At 43.5% G+C, this 22605-nt stretch overlaps 1 protein-coding gene across 1 annotated transcript in view; it reads left to right on the forward strand.

The window, feature by feature from the left end:
* Positions 1–3453: 3453 nt before the first annotated feature.
* LOC124788340 (ABC transporter G family member 23) overlaps positions 3454–22605 on the forward strand; it is a 465453-nt gene continuing 446301 nt past the window's right edge. Inside the window, exon 1 of the mRNA XM_047255600.1 lies at positions 3454–3523. The gene's annotated coding sequence lies outside the window, so the exon portion shown is untranslated. The remainder of the gene's footprint in view (positions 3524–22605) is intronic.

The following is a 22605-nucleotide window of genomic DNA, read 5'->3' on the forward strand; positions in this document are numbered from 1 at the left end:
CAGAACAGGAGAGGAAAGGAATATGTGGGAAACACTGACAAGGAGAAGGGACAGGAAGGTAAGACATCTGTTAAGACATCAGGGAATGATTTACATGGTACTAGAGGGAGCTGTAGAGGGCAAAAGCCATAGACGAAGACAGAGACTGGAATACATCCAGCAAATAACTGAGGAGGTAGGCTGCAAGTGCCACTCTGAGATGAACAGGCTGGCACAGGAGAGGAAGTCGTGGCGGGCCGCATCGAACCAATCAGAAGACAGATGACTAAAAAAAAAAAAGACTGTCATGGTATTAGTCCAGGATTTCAAGATTTTCGAGAACATTTTAATGTTAAGTTATAAGTTTCTATTTTTTGTGTACTTTAACATTTGATATTGTAACTTTCCATTTATTTTATTAATGTTTGAAGCTATATTAATGTGCTATGCCAATTGACCATTGCGGTTGTGTTGACTTCGTCTACGCTCGTCCCAGTTGTGATTACTGGTAAGATTTGACGGAAGTGTTCAGAGAAGAATACGGTACAGCCGGCCACGGGGCTACTGTTGGTTCGTGAATGTAGAACTGCTGTGTGGGGCAGTTCAGAGGACTCCTTTATGGGCTATCGGAACCTCATCCCAAACAATGGAAGCGCAATCCTGCATCGATTACCGGTATTGCTTGCTCTGAAACATGACAGACGCTATACGTGCCGCAGGCGTAGACTGTCGGCGTGGTGGTCGGCCGGCCTTATGCGCGTCACCGCCAGAACACAGAGGCATCGCTTCCGCAGGCACTTCGTTGTAGATTGACCAATTAGCACGAAGTATTTGTAAATTACAGACACAAACCTTCCTCGTGACTCACTCTACCAATAACTGAAATCCCTACTGCATTTCCTAGACTTTGACAGATTACGAATGCAAGGCAAATTTATAATGGCAAAAAAAAAAAAAAATTACGTGCTGTGATACAATTTAACAGTTTTCGGATTGCTTACACTGTGGAACCTTGCTTGTTGCCAAATTTCAAGATTCTAGGTCAAAGGGAAGTACTCTATAGGTTTTGATGAGTGAGATTGTGAGTATCAAAATTTAGCTGTATCTTTTGATTGCACTGACTTGGAAGCGTAATTTTTTTGCCGCCGAGGAACTGTAGACCCTAGTATGTGACACATTTTTTGACTTGACAAGTCTAGCAGTTCCTGAGAAAAAGGATTCTTAACAGTCAGACAGACAGACAGGCAACAAAGTAAGTCTATAAAGGGTTCCGTTTTTGCCGACGGAGGCATGTTCAAATGTGTGTGAAATCTTATGGGACTTAACTGCTAAGGTCATCAGTCCCTAAGCTTACACACTACTTAACCTAAATCATCCTAAGGACAAACACACACACCCATGCCCGAGGGAGAGGACTCGAACCTTCGCCGGGACCAGCTGCACAGTCCATGACTGCAGCGATGAAGGCATGGAACCCTAAAAAGACGTACCGCAGTTCATATTTTCACAACGAATCATAATAATAATAACAATAATTACAATAAACTTAAAGTTCCTTTGGAAGCTAACAACATTTACTACATACTTTTTTATTTATTTTGCTTGTGGGCAATAGGTTATTTCGGGTGGTGAAGTAGATGAGACACGCTGCTCTCGAGTGTGTCGTAGGGATGGCGGCTATCACAAAACGACTGGTTTTCGGTTATAGCTTCTTTTCTTTTTTTTTTCAAGGCAGGTTAATGTGACTGAAGGGTTTCTGAAATAACCAATTTTCGGTTTTTTATTACCATTATTTCCTGTAATAAACATAGAAATCGAACAAAGACTGAAATATTTTGACTCTCTCAGGTTCAATATGCATAGAATCAAAATATTAAATTAAATAGGCAAATGAAAGGATATTTAGTCCGGCCACAATCCGCTACTTTTGTGGAAAGTGGTTGAATACTACAAAAAATTAGCAATATTGTCCTATATATTCTAATTTTTTGAAACTCTGCTCAAAGATCATGTAATCCGGGATCATACCATTATTTGGGCATTACAAATAGGTATATCTAAAGCATGAAAACTGAGATTGAAGGACTCTGTTTTACGTGCTGATTTGTCCGTTTTCGAGGGCGACAGGTGGATAATGGCGTATTACGTAGACACACGCAGCAGATCAACTTTTTTTTGTTGTGTACTATGAATGAAATGTTCTTAAATTTTTAGTTTATTACTGTCATAATTTACTTCCATTTTATTATTTCATGCCAACGACTTTGCCACAGTGGTAACACCGGTTCCCGTCAAATCACCGAAGTTAAGCGCTGTCGGGCTGGGCTAGCACCTGGATGGGTGACCATCCAGTCTGCCGAGCGCTGTTGGCAAGCAGGGTGGACTCATCTCTTGTGAGGCAGACTGAGGAGTTACTTGATCTAGAAGTAGCTGCTCCAGTCTCGTAAACTGGCATACTGTCGGGAGAGCGATGTGCTGACCACATGACCCTCCATATCCGCTTCCAGTGACTCCTGTGGGCTGCGGTTGACACGGCGGCCCATCGGTACCGTTGGGCCTTTCAAGATCTGTTCAGACGGAGTTCAGTAGTTTATTAGTTCATAGAAATGGCAGACACTGGTTCAAGTGGCTCTGAGCACTATGGGACTTAATTTCTCAGGTCATCTGTCCCCTAGAGCTTAGAACTACTTAAACCTAACTAACCTAAGGACATCACACACACCCATGCCCGAGGCAGGATTCGAACCTGCGACCGCAGTGGTCGTGCGGTTCCAGACTGTAGCGCCTAGGACCGATCGGCCACTCCGGCCGGCGGCAGACACTGCTTTAATCTTTTAAGGCAAATGAAGCATTGTACTTCATTGCTATGTCACTTTGTAACAATGCTTTCAGACAAGGGTTGATATCATTCAGCAGTACGAAGGATGTCCGGAGACGACAGCAAAAAGCTACCGTATAGGCCAGGTGGGGGCAAGTGTTATACATTGAAGATACGCACGTACCTTAACCCACGACACTCAGCAACAGGGACATAATTGTCCCAACAATACTGTGTCAGTTCGTATGCCATATTTCAAACAAATCAATTTGTGCGAATAAAAATATTCGTTTTTTAAAAAAAAAGATTTATTTAAAATCGAAAAATTTTAGCACTGCAGCTATGCCTCATTGATATTTCGGTTTTTTACTAGGTCATTAATGAAAAAATAAAAGAAACATCTGTTATAACAGAGACCAACAATTACCGAAAATTACCGGTTATTCGGAACTAAAGTACCGGTGTCGGTTTTAACCGGTTGGTTTTTCCCATCCCCATTGTGTCGTGTGGGGTACGCTGCAAGCGGGCGTCATTAAGAGCGCTGCCTGCGTGACGTTTCCCTGGCTGTGTGTGCGCGAGGCGCGCCCCGGCCGCTGTGACGTCGCGTCGCCCCTCGCCACCGCCGCCGCCGCCGCCGCCTACTCCTCCGCCAGTACCCGCCGCGAGCGCGCCCGGCACAGTCAAGCAACGCAACGTCACTCAGCGCGCTCGTCACGCCGCCATACGGTGAGTACAGTACTAAAAACAACAGCGCTCTACTCGCTTGCAGCTTGCCGTTTTTATCCTCTTTGTCACGTCCAGAGCTGCGACATACAAGGCGAATCGCAACAGGCATAGCACTCCTGTTGTTCACAACAGCTGTAAACCCACAAAATGCCGTTTAGACACTCTGTGGCAGGGTAGTCCATCTTTTTCACCTACCGCCCACATTTTTATCTCTTTTAACCCTAGTGATACGAACATATTTTCTATAACGTACGTCACCAACGGGGGAAGGGGTTACTTTTTGCCCACCTTAAAAAATTAAAAGAGCAAAATTCGCCATTATTGTTGGTGAATTATATTAACAATATTATTGGACGATAAATAGTTTGGACAGGAAGAGAATAGAAGCTTTCGAAATGTGGTGCTACAGAAGAATGCTGAAGATTAGATGGGTAGATTAGATAACTAATGAGGAGGTATTGAATAGAATTGGGGAGAAGAGGAGTTTGTGGCACAACTTGACGAGAAGAAGGGACCGGTTGATAGGACATGTTCTGAGGCATCAAGGGATCACAAATTTAGCATTGGAGGGCAGCGTGGAGGGTAAAAATCGTAGAGGGAGACCAAGAGATGAATACACTAAGCAGATTCAGAAGGATGTAGGTTATAGTAGATACTGGGAGATGAAGAAACTTGCACAGGATAGGGTAGCATGGAGAGCTGCATCATACCAGTCTCAGGACTGAAGACCACAACAACAACAACATTATTTGTAAAGAGATAATGATGAGTAAGTTGGTTCTAGAACGTGAAAGCATGTTTAAGCACTCTGTTGGTAATATCAACATACTTTACATATCGCGTAATACTAGCTTTATCTCTATCACAAAAAATAATTAAAAATGCAAAATTCGTTGATTGTTGTTGATTTGTAGTCTCAAAACACTTTTTAAGGAGATACTGATGTGTAAATAAGGCCCTGAGCCTGAAATTGTAGAATATGACATTCATTGTGGATTAAAACATATATGGAATATAAGAATTCATTAAAAACAATAAATACTTTTTTCGAAATTGTAAAATATAAAGTACGTGACTATTTCGAATATTGGGCATTAAGTTAACAGCAAAATTTTCTAACTGCCCACCGATACCACAATAACAGTCATTTGTAACGTATAGAAGTAATTTCACTTTATAAAATTTATAAAGCAGAAATATAGTAAGTTAAAGCACATAATAATAAATACTTATCAAATACTGTATTCAAAATTTTATAACAACATAAAGGCCGGCTGCTGTGGCCGAGCGGTTCTAGGCGCTTCACTCTGGAACCGCGCGATCGCTACGGTCGCAGGTTCGAATCCTGCCTCGGGCATGGATGTGTGTGATGTCATTAGGTTAGTTAAGTTTAAGTAGTTCTAAGTTCTAGGGGACTGGTGACTTCAGCTGTTAAGTCCCATAGTACTCAGAGCCATTTGAACCATTTGACAACATAATGAAAATGATTTTCAAACCGGTACCGCCTGCCGCTCAACATGATAGCTGGAACGTTCACTAGTGAACATTAAGAACCAGGTTAGCTACCACTGATCTATGGTATAGACGGAACCGAGGGCGCCCATACACGGGGTCGATGGGGGCAGTGCCCACGCCCCACCGCCTCCCACTTTAACTCTCAGGTATAGAAATAAAATATAGTTGAGTGAGGTGGTTTTCTTTCACAAAAATGGTTTAGAAGCCGTTATTACGCAGTTTCGCAACTGGGACTTTTTATGGCTACTTACAAGTAGCCATTCATCTGCAAAATATCAAGAAAACTCCCCACCCTCACTTCTAGGACGCCTCCTTCCCTCTCGCTACAAACTATCGTAAGGACGTCCTTGACTAGAGCTTCGTTCTTACGTCGAATTATAACTACTCATTTCATTATGATAGTATTCCTTCAATTTCGCTGCCTCAAAGATATAACCGTATGTTGTGCTCCCAAGTATCACAAATGGCTGAAGAATATTTACGTACACAGAGCGATTCGCGTAAGACGGAATATCCCTTTTCATTTCGTGAACTGTTCAACATACTGTAACAACGTTTCTGGCAAATAGTAACATGCAGAGGAGCGCACAATTTTGCAGCATTATTGACATTATAGACTCAACTGAGAAATTGAAGCATTTTTGTAATAGTTCGATATACTTTCTTATCAGCATCCGAAACCTCTTGAAAAAGCGAGTACGATGATATAACGCTTGTTAGTATTGCCGTTGGAACATTCCGCAAAGGAATGTGCTAAGACTGAAAGGCAACGACGTCAGAATGTACTGTTGCGGTGTAAACACAGCCAATCGTGACTCTAGCGATGGTCTTCGTCGTCGTATCGAGTCTTCCGACTGTTGTTTCCGCAAAAAATGTTCGTGTACATACGAGTAAATGAATAATCTAAAATACCAGAGGCATTCAATAAGTAATGCAACACTTTTTGTCGGTCTGTTTCGCGTGAAAAAAAGAGGACTTAACATCTGAGGTCATCTGAGGTCATCATCCGCTAGACCTAGAACTACTTAAACCCAATTAACCTAAGGACTTAACACACATCCATGCCCGATGCAGGATTCCAACCGGCGACCATAGCAGCCGCGTGGTTCCGGACTTGAAGTGCCTAGGACCTCTCGGCCACAGCGGCCGGCTCATGTCATCACGCACATATATGTTCCATAGTCTTTTAACGAAATTCTCGTATTGATACACTCCAGCTACATACACGCTTCAAAATCAAAATGAATACACCAAAGCAACGGAAGAATTATTGTAATGATTTACGTTATCAATTTAATCATACCAATGCCGTGGAAGAAGGGCGCATCCCCTGCATATGTACTTCACTTCAACAGCGTCAGCTTGAAAGCCCAAAGAAAATAACGCACAAGAGCGATGTTAATAGCCGAATAGCGCTAAGCTACTTCTTTAAAGTCAGATTGATTCGTTTCGTTCACTTTCACTGCATTTGTGAATCGCAAAATAGAAACGCGGCGCCGTCTACAGGTTAGAAACTGCGCACTTTGACTCAAAAAACAAGGCATGTTATCAATCTCAGAACAGTATTTTACAAACCCGTCACTCACTCGACTGTGCGGAACTTCGTGATCAGGCATTAGACGTCTGTAGTAGGGCGGAGCGAGTGAGCACCGGAGAGCGGAACATTAAAAGCTGTACATTCAGAAGGTTATAACTGCATATGATCAGGATTATGGCTCAAATTTTCGCGCGGGATCGATTGCTGAGGCTTAGTGCTTAGTACATTGCTTCATCAGACCGTCCAATAAATCGCAAATTTGAGGAATATAGCGTCCGAAAATCGTATGTCCAATAATTTGAGAAGATGCGTAATAAATATGTGCTATAACAGCAACAACTTCTCAAAACATTGACGAAGTTAAAATTTATGGGCGCTTGCAAATGAAGGGAATACTTTTGCTTCAGTTTGTTTCCGCCTACGCTCGCGTAGTGAATCTTCCCGCCATTTTGTTTTTCTTGTTGGAGGGTCTTTCCTATTTTGTTTTCCCTTATTCAGTGTCCTATGGTTTTCCAGTTCTACCTATGCAATCACTATCCGTGTCGTATTTGTTGTCGATGACTGGCACGATCAGTTTGTGAACATGCGTCTTAACCAAGCTGTAATGTTTTCCGGTGAAGCCGCAAGCCCAACCAAGTGGGCAAGCAATGGAAAGAAACCTGTGTTAAATGTAGCTCGTAATTTCTAGAATTCCTTGCCATATTGGAGAATATGCTACTGAGTTATTCCAAAGTTAGTAGCGAAATTTGTCAATTTCTATATCTAAAAATCCTCCTCATTTCTTATCCTGTCTTGCCTCAATAGCTACAGACATCTTCTCATACAGTCCATGTCTACTGTTCTAAATTTCCTCCCCAGCTTTCTTTCATTATGGGAATATCTCAGCTCCATATAAAACAATGTTCTCAAACACAGTCTGAAATATGCTTTTTTGAGTGCCCTGCCGAATATTATTATTTCATATTATCCCATGCAAAGCTTTACTAACTCTTTTTCCAATTCTGGAAGTAATATCTTTGTCACGTGTACCGGAGGTATCGACTATCGTTCCCAAATAATTCTAGCTTTTGCAGGATTTAATTTCTCCTCCTCCTTGTCAGTTTTCAAGAAATGCTGTCCCATACACATACATCCTGTCTCGTCCAGTTTATTCTGAAACCCATTTGCTATACTCATCTATAAGATGTCTCAGCGTGTACACCATAGCCTCTTCGTCTTGAGAGAACTTTATCTGGTTGTCCGCAAATGAAAGAGGGTGAAGAGTGTGGAGGTGAACGGAGATAACATGCTCCATAACAAAACCTTTGGAAAGTAGAGCACTTCAATGGTATGGGTGGGTACAGATAATGCCCATCCGTAGATCGCCAACGAAGATTTTAAACTGGGAATCGCCCAGCAGAAGGAGCGGAAGGATAGCGCTAAGATGGTACTAATTCGTTCAGGAAGCTAGGAAGCAATGGAAGACAGAAATCTCTGACCGGGTGACTGGAACGAAAGAGGTTTGTGGAGGTCGAAAACGGCTAAATACTGGGGGAAAACGCCGAAGAAGAAGAAGATATGTCTAAAAATGTAAAATCCTCTAAAATCTTAAACATGGCTGCAACTTCAGTAATTATCTGACAATAAACCTGGGGAGGTTGAAAAAAATCAGCCAGCCAGCTGGAAATATTTTATTGGAACCTTTGACCCAGGTTTGGACAGTTTTAAAATTGTCTTCTTCAGAAGGTGTAATAGGCCTTATTACATCAGATGTTGAGTACTTAATCAGCACATGATGTTGAGTACATCAACACATTCTGAAGAAGGAATTTTTAAAATTGTCGAAATCTGGGCCAATGATTCCAATAAATCTTTATTTGCAACTGGTTGGCTGATTTTTTCAACCTTCCCAAGTTTATAAAAGCTTCTGTTTAAATGATTGTGGTGGATTACGACCCATTTGATCCGCGCAATTTTCCACCGTACTATGTATGGAACACTAACAAAGTCAAAACGCGTAACTTTGCACTAACAACGAAAACATTGCTCGATGGATTCGTCAGATTTCGTGAACTATGCCGTACCCCAGTCGATGTTTCACAATATTAAAAACCTTTCGCCGCAAAGGTTACCTCGCACGTGGCATTATTGGCTGGCCAGCTTTCTCGAACCAGCTGTACGTCGCTAGCTGGCCGCAATCCTCTCCGTCCACAGTTAGAAGACACTGGTGGTTACGGCGGGTGGATCGCCAGAATAGCGACCGGGGACGTGGGCCTGTACAGCGGCCCTCTCGGCTAACGACTTGATAAGTGCGAGGCCGATACGGCAGGCACACGTCGGCCCCGCCGTGCACTGGACTCCATGGGGCGTCGGCTGCTCCAGCTGGATTGAGGCAGACGCCTGTGAAGTAAGAGTCGTCAGAGAGGAAAGGAGAGGAGGTCTTACGGAATATCAGCTGGCCGGAGCATTACGTGGCGTCCCTGGAGAAAGCGCGCGCCCGACGGTAAACAGGCCGAGACAAGAGCGGACGCCCAGTTAGAGCCCTGCGCGGAAAACTCATGCCGAGCGCGGGCGGAGCGCTACAGCGCCGCACACGTGCGGTCGCGACCGAACCGCCAGGTGTCGGAACTTCGGCACAACCGCCTTTTGAGGACTTCAAGCGAGTTCCATCTCCAAACGGGCTCACGTGTCGTGTGACCTTCCTCTAACACAGGTTAACCGTGAATCGTTGCGCGCCATGAATCCGTGTACGGCGGTACACATGCCTTATTGTTGCACGACCTCCTCGTTTCAGAAAGTCTTTCCGTAGCGCAGGAGAACCGCAGCTCCTGCCCACACCGCTCGCGAATGCCTTTACCAAACAATATAAAGTAAGCGACTGCCTATCTACATTACTGGCCATCAAAATTGCTACACCAAGAAGAAATTCAGATGATAAACGGGTATTCATTGGACAAATATATTATATTAGAACTGACATGTGATTACATTTTCACGCAGTTTGGGAGCATAGATCCTGAGAAATCAGTACCCAGAACAACCACCTCTGGCCGTAATAACGGCCTTGATATGGCTGGGCATTGAGTCAGACAGAGCTTGGATGGCGTGTACATGTATAGCTGCCCATGCAGCATCAACACGATACCACAGTTCATCAAGAGTAGTGACTGGCGTATTGTGACGAGCCAGTTGCTCGGCCATCATTGACCAGACGTTTCCAATTGGTGAGAGATCTGGAGAATGTGCTGACAAGGGCAGCAGTAAAACATTTTCCGTATCCAGAAAGGCCCCTACAGGACCTGCAACATGCGGTCGTGCATTATCCTGCTGAAATATAGGGTTTCGCAGGGATCGAATGAAGAGGCACGGGTCTTAACACATCTGAAATGTAATTCTACTGTTCAAAGTGCCGTCAATGCGAACAAGAGGTGACCGAGACGCGTAACCAATGGCACCCCATACCATCACACCAGGTGATACGCCAGTATGGCGATGATGAATACACGCTTGCCATGTGCGTTCACCGCGATGTCGCCAAACACGGATGCGACCATCATGATGCTGTAAACAGAACCTGGATTCATCCGAAAAAAATGACGTTTTGCCATTCGTGCACCCAGGTTCGTCGTTGAGTACACCATCGCATGCGCTCCTGTCTGTGATGCAGCGTCAAGGGTAGCCGCAGCCTGGTCTCCGAACTGATAGTCCATGCTGCTGCAAACGTCATCGAACTGTTCGTGCAGATGGTTGTTGTCTTGCAAACGTCCCCATCTGTTGACTCAGGTATCGAGACGTGGCTGCACGATCCGTTACAGCCATGCGGATAAGATGCCTGTCATCTCGACTGCTAATGATACGAGGCCGTTGGGATACAGCACGGCGTTCCGTATTACCCTCCTGAACCCACCGATTCCATATTCTGCTAACAGTCATTGGATATCGACCAACGCGAGCAGCAATGTCGCGATACGATAAACCGCAATCGGGATAGGCTACAATCCGACCTTTATCAAAGTCGGAAACGTGATGATACGCATTTCTCCTCCTTACACGAGGCATCACAACAACGTTTCACCAGGCAACGCCGGTCAACTGCTGTTTGAGTATGAGAAATCGGTTGGAAACTTTCCTCATGTCAGCACGTTGTGGGCGTCGCCACCGGCGCCAACCTTGTGTGAATGCTCTGAAAAGCTAATCATTTGCGTATCACAGCATCTTCTTCCTGTCGGTTAAATTTCGCGTCTGTAGCACGTCATCTTCGCGGTGTAGCAATTTTAATGACCAGTAGTGTATAACGTACACTAACAGCAGACCGTAGTCAAAGGACCGTGCCTGGAACGACTAGGATGCGAAGTCTTCTTGCTGCCAATATCTGGGTGCAATCAAAAGCACTGACGCCGCGCGTCTTGCCCATAGCAAGCTCCAGTATCACGGCAGTTCACTGTAATGCACTATCTGATCAAGAGTGTCCGGACACTCACACGCAATGCCGAATTGAACACTAGGCGTCACGACAGGGGGACCCGCCATTATAAAAGGAGGCAGGGAGTGTTGCGTTGTCAGTAGAGAAGCAGAAACAGCAGAATGTGTGTGTCAGGAGGGGTCAGTGACCGTGAACGTGCACTAGTCATTGGATATTACCTGAGTAACAAATCCTTCAGGGACGTTTCAACAATTCTCAAGCTGCTCAAGTTGATTGTTCGTGATGTGACCTCATGTACTGATGGGTGTTTGTGTTGTCCTCATCATTTATCATCATCATCATCATCATCATCATCATCATTCGTGACAGTGACTAAATTGGACTGAGTAAAAAAAGAAGTTAGACTGTGTAAAATTGGGACTTTATACGGGCGTTGATGACAGCGTAGCTGAGCGCCCCACAGAACAGTCATCATCATTATGTACTGACGGGCAGGGACCATCGAGCATTTGGGAGGATCGTCGAGCATTTGGGAGGATGGTTGTAAAAAAATCGCCTAAAATAAGCGTAAGGAATTATTCGTGAGTTCCAGAGTGCTACTGGCAGTCCAGCTTATACAATGAATTAAAAAGAATGCGATACAATGGTCGAGCACCTCCTCGTAAGCCACGCATTTCTGTTATCAATAATAAGCGACGCTTGAGGTGTCGTAAACAGGTACGCCACTCAATAATCGATGACTGGAAACAAGTAATTTGCAGTGTTGAATCACGTCACAGCGTGTGGCAATCGTATGGAAGGGTTTAGGCTTGGCGAATGCCTGGATAATGTTACCTGCCATCAGATGTAGTGACAACACTGAAATACAGGACAAGTGAAGTAAGGTACGGAGCGGCTTTTGATGGTTAGGATGTGGTCCCCTCAATGTTCTTAGGAAAACCCTAAATGCTGAACAATATGGACGAATTTTACACCATTGCGTGCTGTGTGCAGTCGAGGAATATTTTGTGGACGATGACTGTTTGTATCAGAGTGACAGTTCACCATTTAATAAAGTAATATATATGAGGCAATGGTCTGTGGATAATAAAATTCCACATATGAGCTGCCCTGACCAGCATCTCGACATGAATCCAATGGAAGACGTATGGGATGAGGCAGAATGTTAACTTGGCTCCAGACACCAGCGCCCAACATCACTATCATCTCTGGTTTTGGCTGTCGAGGTTGAATGGGATGCCATTCCTCCACAGACATTCGGACAGCTCATTAAAAGTATCACCACCAGAGATTCAAGCCATTATAAAAGCGAAGGGTGGACACAGGTCGACATAGGTATCTGGCGGATACTTTTGATCAGAGGGGGTATGTACTCGTTAACATTTTACGCTTAACTATTATGGATGGAAGTTTTTAGTTTGACTTCCTGTCGATATCATATTCATAGATGGAGTACTGGCTCATTTCACAAACCATGGTAAAAAGTGTCAACTGCTCCTACTCCAGCTTTCCAGAATACAAGACCAGAGCTCTGACCACTGCGGCATCACGTACGTTGATGTCTCATCTGGCTCGATACAAACCAACAGCCGATCAGGCAAACCGAAACTACCCCTTTATACACTCCGCCGCCTTGCCTCGTAACACCTATACGGAGTTGTCTACGTAAAACATGTAATCGCAAACGCAAGTATGTGAGCAACAGTCACGGGTCCAGCGCAAAAAACAGCTGGTCAAGGTATACGACGGAATAATTATCGACCTTGGGCCTCTAGAACCGGATCCTGCAACTAAGTGCCTCTGATGGGTGTACCCTATAATGTCACCGGTTGGGTGTCCGCAGTTGCGCACAGCGGCGCTTTACGTGTCATCCGAGTCTTTTTGCTTGTAGTCCGGCGGCTCCTTCTTACTGAGGTCAGAGGTTGTTATACGGTACCTAGCAGAATACACGCCACACCACCGTTTTCTTTTCGAAAAAAAAATCGAATTTAGGACAACCAGTAGCTGCTGAGGAAATAAATTTTTACTCACTACCAGTTTCGACTAACCGGTCATCAACCGTTACAATAAAATTATTTACATCAGTCTGCATGACATCGTTCCTTCCTGTGGGGTCAAAAACAAAAAATAAAAATCATCTACTTTCATTAAAGGTGCTGATAGCAGTAAATTTCATTGACAAAGTCAACCTTACAATCTATTAATATAGTCAAATAATAATAATAAAAGGCACGCGTCTTAAATTCATCAAGAATTTACTTAAAACATTAATCATCAGTATAATTGATAATACGGATTGGCTTGTTGTTCGCTTCATAATTGGAAATCTCTAAATCGAACTGGCTACAGGAGTCCTTATTTCCTACCTTAATTTTCGCACAACCTTTTCCCTTTGTTACAGTAATGGCCGCAAACACAGCTTCGCAAAAGAATGATGGTGCAAGTGGAGTTAACATCCGTTAACTTTTATTGCAAAGAAGCTGATATTCTTCTGTTCCTGACATTCAGAATTCTTGAAGTTTTATGCTTCCAATCTCTGTTTTCAATGCTCTATCGCAAGACATTTTAATAAGATTTTATTTTTCGAAAGAAGTAAATTCAAATTAAGTTATGTCTCGAAATGGGTTTTGAATCCACGTGATTTCTCGATACTATGTTCTTGAAAGTAGTTTTCGAACCATTTGATAAGCTGTGGCAGATTATCTTAGAAGTAAAATCTATACATGAAGACAAATAAACTTCATCAGAGAACAGAAACTGGTGGAACAAGGAAAAACAACCATGAATAATATCCACATGCACTTTGCCTTTTTTACAGTTATAATTCTTTTTTATTGAAGCTAAACTATTCACAGTTAATTTTGAAATTTTCTACCCTTGTAGGATATTTACACAAACTCTTTGGTAGACTCGTACTTATTTCTTGACGTAATTGGAACGTTTGGAACAGTACAGTGCCACAAGAAAGCCATCAAGAGTGGCAGCAGTACAAGAAAGACGCTTATTTGGCTCATGTGTCCCCAGACAAGTTTCTGAAAAACGTTGCTTTCTCTGTCAAAGTTTTTATATTAATAGTTTTCTACACAGCCACACATACTAAGACTAGCTTCAGTGTAGGACTCAAATATTTTCTGGAAAATAATTCTGTATTGGCTGTGCAGCAGGTCCATGCTGAATCCGAACCTTTGTTTCGAATTAAGGTCTGCAGTCGTCCATAACTGTCGAACTCCGCACTGCAATTGTCTACGAACTCACTTTGTCCACTCCAGTGTCTCGAACTTGTGCCTTTGTACTTGCGGAGATACTTCTAAAAAAGAAAAGGTCCTCCACAGTACAACTATCACATACGTATCGTACATAAAAAATGCTTATTACTGTCGGCGACATGACCAAGCTGCAACCCAAATTTATTTCTTTAGAATTGGTTTATTGAATATTTAGTGAGAGCCTCCGTTTCGTGTTGAATTCTGAGACTGATGGTACCATTATTCAAATACGCATTTCAAAGCAGTGTCCGCACATGTTTTACCGATCTTACTAACTCTATAACAGCTGGCAATTTCAATAGTTCTGCGATGATACAGGGCTGTTTATACTTCGGAATGGTATATGTATCCATGTATGTGCTGTTTTACTTCACTTAAATTTAGGTAAGCAAGCCGCGAGGTTTACTAACAGAGTATAAACTGCACGGTACATACCTTATAACGGAATGCAAACCTATGACAATGGATTTTTATTCTTTTTTTTTCAGTAGCCTCTAGTGTTGCAGAGAGTATCGTGTCCAATATTGGAACACTTCGCGGCGTCATTCCACAACAGTTTGGAACCCTTTGGGTTAGAGAGGAAACTGGACTCACAATTACTTGGAACCGAATTCAGATCTCCATCCAGCCGTCCAGGTTTAAGTGGTTTCTCTACATAGAATGAGACAGCGAGTGTTACTTAGAAGAAGACAGACGATTTCTTTCTCCATCCGGGTACCATCCGAGCACGCGATTTGTCTCTAGTGATTTGTTGGTAAACACGACTTCAAACCCTAACCCACTTGCCTTGTATCCCTTGCTCGCACGGCAATCAGTTATTCAGTGCCGGCTGACACAGATCAAAATCCATATTTTAGTAAGTCTCGGTACCTTTCCCGGTATGGGCACCACAAAAGATATAAACTGTGGTGGCTGGGTAGCGGAGTGTTTTTGTCATTTTAAAAGTTTAACCCTAGGTTTTAACTGACAGCTTCTAAAATAATGCAAGTTAGTAGCTTCGTACGGATAAGGATAGTGTCAAGATGATCTGCAGGGGATCTTCGCAAAGACGATGATAGTGTCAGTTTTACAGTTGATTTAGTGCTCCAAAAAGAATTTGCCTAATGCCCAAAACATTTCTGCTCTTAAAATAACGTTAATATTCGTCGTAGCTGAAATCTGGTTCAATAAGCTCTGTATTAGTAATTCTATCTTTCGTTACTCGACCAAATTTTTTCAATAAACAAATTTCATGATTATAGTCAGTTCTAGAACTTTCTGCACTTATTTTCCTATGGCACCACAATGCTACGATATTCGGGTGCGGCGATTGTGGTGTTCAACTATGAAGCAGTCAGTATGCTGAAACTTCCTGGCAGATTAAAACTGTGTGCCGGACTGACACTCGAACTCGGGACCTTTGCCTTTCGCGGGCACGTGCTCTACCGCAGGAGAGCTTCTGTAAAGTTTGGAAGGTAGGAGACGAGGTACTGGCAGAAGTACAGCTGTGAGGACGGGGCGTGAGTCGTGCTTGGGTAGCTCAGTCGGTAACCACTTGCCCGCGAAAGACAAAGGTCCCGAGTTCGAGTCTCGGTCCGACACACAGTTTTAATCTGCCAGGAAGTTTCATATCAGCGCACACTCCGCTGTAGAGTGAAAATTTCATTCTAGTCAGTATGCTGTTTAATAGCTGTCCGGTGCTACTGCAAAAAAAATCCCTGTTAATATTGATTTATGAGGTGTCGTGCATGTGTTTTTTTGCTGCGTGGTAAGGAGTAGACTTAGGCGTTGCGTCATGTCAAGTTGGAGGCCACGCATAAGAGGATGACGTGGGCTATTCAGTGACCAGCAACCATATGCAAAAAAATATTGGAAGTTGCCTGTTCGCTTAGCACCTTCATTTCTACCCATTAGATTTTGATTTTAGTACGAGTGTTTAATGCCTATGAATTTTTATGTGAAAATTCTTATAGCTCTCAAAATAAAACAAACGTTAACATTCTAACATCTTTATTCTTTATGTTTACATATATATTTCTCGACATAGTCACTCTGGCGACAAATACATTTCTCCGAACGAGAGACGTTTCGTGATACTGTCATAGCAGAATGTGTGACTGTTGCCGGACCCACAACGTCACCTCTGCTTGCACCACTTCATATCAAAGCGAAGTCCTCGAAGGTATACTTTAAGCTTTGGAAAAAGATGAAAATCGGATGGGGCTAAGTCGGGACTGTATGGAGGACGGTCGATGGCAGTCAACCCACGACGTCGAATTCTTCAGACGTCGCAGCGGTCGCGTACGTTGTGCATTGTCATGCTGAAGAGGACGGTGCTCCTTGCGTAGACGAACTCTTCGAATTCGAAACTGGATTACTGTTCGCTGACCGATATAGTAGCACACCACCATGTTACAGGCTACAACATTTTTTTTGTTCGATGTAGTTCGTTGCGTTTGATCTGGACGGACGTCACAAGACAGCCGTTCAAGTTGATCGTTGGTTCCTGGACTCGGTTTTTTTGTTACAGAGAGCACGTCGCCCTCTGACCGAACATGCTGAGCTACCGTGCCGGCTGAATTCGGCGCTCTCTAGCGGCAGAGGGCTGCAAATATGTAGACATGAAGAATAAAGATGTAGAATGTTATAAGGTTTATTCTGTTCGCTTTTCACATAAAAGTTTCGGAGGCATTACTTTTCAGAACGCATTTGTAGAACGCGACATTTATATTTGCAATGCTTTACCAGTATCCGCTCTTCTCAGCTTCGATTAATAACTGTAAGCACTGTGAGCAACCTCCTTCCATTGTCGCAGAGGCAGTTTCGCATCTTTGGGGATTTAGATTATTTTCCGAACAACGGGAAGCTTTCGCGAGTTTGAAGCCCCTAGGTTGTCCTTGTCTGAAATAGCATTCGCAAATCTGTTTCTGATTCTGTTCCTGTTCTGTCCTGCTGCCTGTATTTTGATGTGAAGGGTCCTGTTTTGTGTTCCGGCTTGGGAGGAAGACTAATTTTTTCTGGTAGCGATCTCTGCTGGTGTGGAGATTCTGCAGTGAGGAAAGAATAGAATGAGACGATTTCAATTACTTGCCATGGTGAAGCTTAGCTAAAATGGTCAGATTGTTTCGGCATTGTTTTCTCACGATTACTTTTCGGTTAGGAATGCTGGAGTATTCTTGCGAGTGATAAAATGCAAATTTGTATCGATAGCATTGGTAAAATGCAAACTTGTATCGATAGCATTTTCTCGGTTTACAACCTGCGAAACTTGAAATAAAATACTGGAGGTTTCGATAGTTGCCTCTGCCAACATCATCAGGAGTTAAAATCAGCCAAAATACAGGAGTTAACAAAAACATGGAAACACCAAAACACATTACTATGCTTAATACAGAGTAGGAAAATCATTGGCGTTCAAAACAGCTCTCAGTCATCTCGGAATGAATATGTGCAGGACGTGTATGATTTTCTTATACTATTCTTCCTGCAAAGCAGTGGCAAGCTCAGGAAATGATTATGGAGGTGGATAGCGATCACACACCCTTCCCTCCATAGCAGACCACAAAGGGGTCAATATGCTGAGCTCTGGCGACTGTGGTGACTAGGGGAGACGCGCCAATTGTCCTCGTGCTCAAAAAACCAGTCCTGGACTACGCGATCTGTGTGAACAGGGGCCCTATCGTCTTGGAACACAGCATAAACTTTGGAAAACAAACACTGGACCATGGAATGGATCACGCAAAACAGTCATATAATCCTTGCCCTACAGTGCGACCCAAAGACTGGAAAGTTGCACAGGTCACACCAATATTCAAGAAAGGTAGTAGGAGTAATCCACTAAATTACATGTCGGTTGCATTAATGTCGATATGCAGCAATATTTGGAACATACACTACTGGCCATTAAAATTGCTACAACAAGAAGAAATGCAGATGATAAAGGGGTATTCATTGGACAAATATATTATACTAGAACTGACATGTGATTACATTTTCACGCAATTTGGGTGTATAGATCCTGAGAAATTAGTACCCAGAACAACCACCTCTGGCCGTAATAACGGCCTTGATACGCCTGGACGTTGAGTCAAACAGATCTTGGATGGCGTGTAGAGGTACAGTTGCCCATGCAACTTCAACACGATACCACAGCTCATCAAGAGTAGTGACTGGTGTATTGTAACGAGCTAGTTGCTCGGCCACCATTGACCAGACGTTTTCAGTTGGTGAGAGATCTGGAGAATGTGATGGCCAGGGCAGCAGTCGAACATTTTCTGTATCCAGAAAGGCCCGTACAGGACCTGCAACATGCGGTCGTGCATTATCCTACTGAAATGTAGGGTTTCGCAGGGATCGAATGAAGGGTAGAGCCACGGGTCGTAAAACATCTGAAATGTAACGTCCACTGTTCAAAGCGCCGCCAATGCGAACAAGAGGTGACCCAGACGTGTAACCAATTGCACCCCATACCATCACGCCAGGTGATACGCCAGTATGGCGATGACGAATACACGCTTGCCATGTGCGTTCACCGCGATGTCACCAAACACGGATGCGACCATCATGATGCTGTAAACAGAAATTGTATTCTTCCGAAAAAATGACGTTTTGCCATTCGTGCACCCAGGTTCGTCGTTGAGTACACCATCGCAGGCGCTCCTGTCTGTGATGCAGCGTCAAGGGTAATTGCAGCCATGATCTCCGAGCTGATAGTCCATGCTGCTGCAAACGTCATCGAACTGTTGGTACAGATGCTTGTGTCTTGCAAACGTCCCCATATGTTGGCTCAGGGATCGATTCGTGGCTGCACAATCCGTTACAGCCATGCGGATAAGATGCCTGTCATCTCGACTGCTAGTGATACGATGCCGCTGGGATCCAGCACGGCGTTCCAAATTACCCTCCCGAAGCCACCGATTCCATATTCTGCTCATAGTCATTGGATCTCGGCCAACGCGAGCAGCAATGTCGCGATACGATAAACCGCAATCGGGATAGGCTACAATCCGACCTTTATCAAAGTCGGAAACGTGATGGTACGCATTTCTCCTCTTTACACGAGACATCACAACAACGTTTCACCAGGCAACGCCGGTCAACTGCTGTTTGTGTATGAGAAATCGGTTGGAAACTTTCCTCATGTCAGCACGTTGTAGGTGTCGCCACCGGCGCCAACCTTGTGTGAATGCTCTGAAAAGCTGATCATTTGCACATCACAGCATCTTCTACCTGTCGGTTAAATTTCGCGTCTGTAGCAAGTCATCTTCGTGGTGTAGCAATTTTAATGGCTAGGAGTGTATATTGTGTTCGAACATTATGAATTACCTCGAAGAAAATGGTCTATTGACACAAAGGCAACATGGATTTAGAAAACATCTTTCTTGTGAAACACAACTAGCTCTTTACTCCCATGAAGTGCTGAGTACTGTTGCGAAGGGATCTCAGACTGATTCTGTATTTCCGGATTTCCAGAAGGCTTTTGACACTGTACCACACAAGCTTGTAGTGAAATTGAGTGCTTATGGAATACCATCTCAGTTATGCGACTGGATTCGTGATTTCCTGTCAGAGAGTTCGTAGTAATTGACGCAAAGTCATCAAGTAAAACAAGTGATTTCTGGCGTTTCGCAAGGTAGTGTTATAAGCCCTTTGCTGTTCCTTATCTATATAAACGATTTGGGATACAATCTGCCGCTCGGGATTAGCCGAGCGGTCTGGGGCGCTGCAGTCATCGACTGTGCCGCTGATCCCGGCGGAGGTTCGAGTCCTCTCTTGGGCATGGGTGTGTATGTTTGTTCTTAGGATAATTTAGGTTAAGTAGTGTGTAAGCTTAGGGACTGATGACCTTAGCAGTTAAGTCCCATAAGATTTCACACAAATTTGAATATTTGGAGACAATCTGAGTAGCCGTCTTAGGTTATTTGCAAATGACGCTGTCGTTTATCGACTGGTGAAGTCATCAGAAAATCAAAACAAATTGCAAAACGGTTTAGAAAAGATATCTGTATGGTGCGAAAATTGGCACTTGACCCTAAATATCGAAAAGTGTGTGATCATCCACATGAGTGCTAAAAGAAATCAGTCAAAACTAAAGGCCTTAGATTCAACTAAATACCTAGGAATTACATTTACGAGCAACTTAAATCGGAAGGAACACATAGAAAATGTTGTGGGGAACGCTAACCAAAGACTGCGTTTTACTGGCAGGACAGTTAGAAAATGTTACAGATCTACTGAGGAGACTGTCTACACTACGCTTGTCCGTCCTCTTTTAGAATACTGCTGCGTGGTCTGGGATCCTTACCAGAGAGCATTGATGGAGTAATTCGAAAAAGTTCAAAGAAGGGCAGCACGTTTTGTATTATCATGGAATAGGGGAGAGTGTGTCACAGAAATGATACAGGATTTGGGGTGGACATAATTAAAACAAAGGCGTTTTTCGTTGCTGCGGAATCTTTTCACTAAATTCCAATGACGAACTTTCTCCTCCGAATGCGAAAATATTTTGTTGACACCGACTTACATAGGGAGAAACGACCACGATGATAAAATAAGGGAAATCAGAGCTCATACGGAAAGTTATATGCGTTTGTTCTTTCCGAGCGCTTACGAGATTGGAACAATAGAGAATTGTGAAGGTGGTTCGATGAACCTTCTGCCAGACACTTAAATGTGATTTGCAGAGTATCCATGTAGATGTAGATGTAGATGTAGATGTAGGCCTTGCAGATAAAGAATGCGCTTGTATTATACCCCGATATGGGTGCCCGAATCATCATCGAATCCCCGTCAATGTTTCCGTCTTGGGACGCAAACTCGATCAGAAGTTGAAAACAGTGTTAAATAAAACTCTTCGGACCAAATGACTTTCTTCCGTTGCTTCATAGTCTAAGCTTCATGGCCTTGGCAGGACGTTTTCCTGTTGCGGACATTTAGATCACTGATGAGTGGTTTTCGAATTCCAGCTCGGCCTCAATTCCTGGCGTGTGGAGCTCCCTTAATGCACTGTGAGTGCGAAATTCAGTTCTGCATTGACTTCAGCAGCTGTTGTCCTCTTATTTTGCGTCACAGTCTCCTTCAATGACCGTCTGTCTATCGCTCAACAAAAATGGTTCAATGGCTCTGAGCACTATGGGACTTAACATCTGAGGTCATCAGTCCCATAGAACTTAGAACTACTTAAACCTAACTAACCTAAGGACATCACACACATCCATGCCCGAGGCAGAAATCGAACCTGCGACAGTAGCGGTCTCGCGGTTCCAGACTGAAGCGCCTAGAACCGCACGGCCACACCGGCCGGCTATAGCTCAACACACACTTTCGTCTGTGTTGTGACTTAGTTGATGATGGTTTTCCGCTTTCCCTGCACGCAGTATAAATCTCCCATATGGTCCCTCTTGAAGCACCAAACCCTTCGGCTACCTTCAGTACATAAGCATCCATCATACGACCACCAGCAATTTGTCCACAACTGAATTCACTTAGCTCCTACATACTGCACTCAACAATTACACGGAACGCTGTTCTGACCACGACTGACATTTGCAAGGTATTGAGCACATTGAACACGTGCCGTTCGTGGTGAAATACAACAGTGCAATCTGCAGACTTGGCTAACATCTTCATTTATGTTCCAGCACGCATTTCGTTACGTCTTTCCACCTTTTTTTCCAATCACTGTAGGTCGTAAGATACTAAAAATAAGCTGCTATTCTGCTAGCTTAATTCCCATGATAATTTTTGTTTTGGCTGAAACCACAGTCATGGCAAATATTTTGAATGATGCTGCCACCATTTGACGGTAATAATTTTTATTTTATCGCTATCCGATCTAGATTTCGGTCTTAGGCCATTTCCAAGTATAAATCTAATTTATGTGTCAAAAAACATCCAGTTCTCAAGGTCACGGCGACATACGCTATCAATAGACGCTTCACAGAATGTGCGTGCACAGAATCTCGTAAAATTTTACTGGATATATTTTGAAATGATTAAGACGGATTGGTTTTTACATTTTTAGGAGGCACAGTGGTAAAGACACCGGACTCGCGTTCTCATGAGCAGGCTTCAAGCCCTAAATATCCCTGAAGAATTTATGGACTGTTTCCTTCAACAAACCGCTATTCTTTCCTATTAACCTAACACTCAAACCTCGATGTCGACGCGTCGGGAATCTAACCATGTTTCCTCCTAGTTCATTATTAATGGAACGGTTTACTGAAATTGGGATCGCGTTTGGAAGACTCTGTTCCTACGATAATTGACCGGTAGTAAAGAAGTACTCAATAACAATTCCGATTATATATCAATAATTAGTCGATGACATTCCTAGCATGGGAAACGGTATTACAGATAGCATCGAACAATGGAAAGGGTCCTG

The sequence above is a fragment of the Schistocerca piceifrons genome, chromosome 3 (genome assembly GCF_021461385.2).
Source record: "Schistocerca piceifrons isolate TAMUIC-IGC-003096 chromosome 3, iqSchPice1.1, whole genome shotgun sequence".
Taxonomy (NCBI): Eukaryota; Metazoa; Arthropoda; class Insecta; order Orthoptera; family Acrididae; genus Schistocerca; species Schistocerca piceifrons.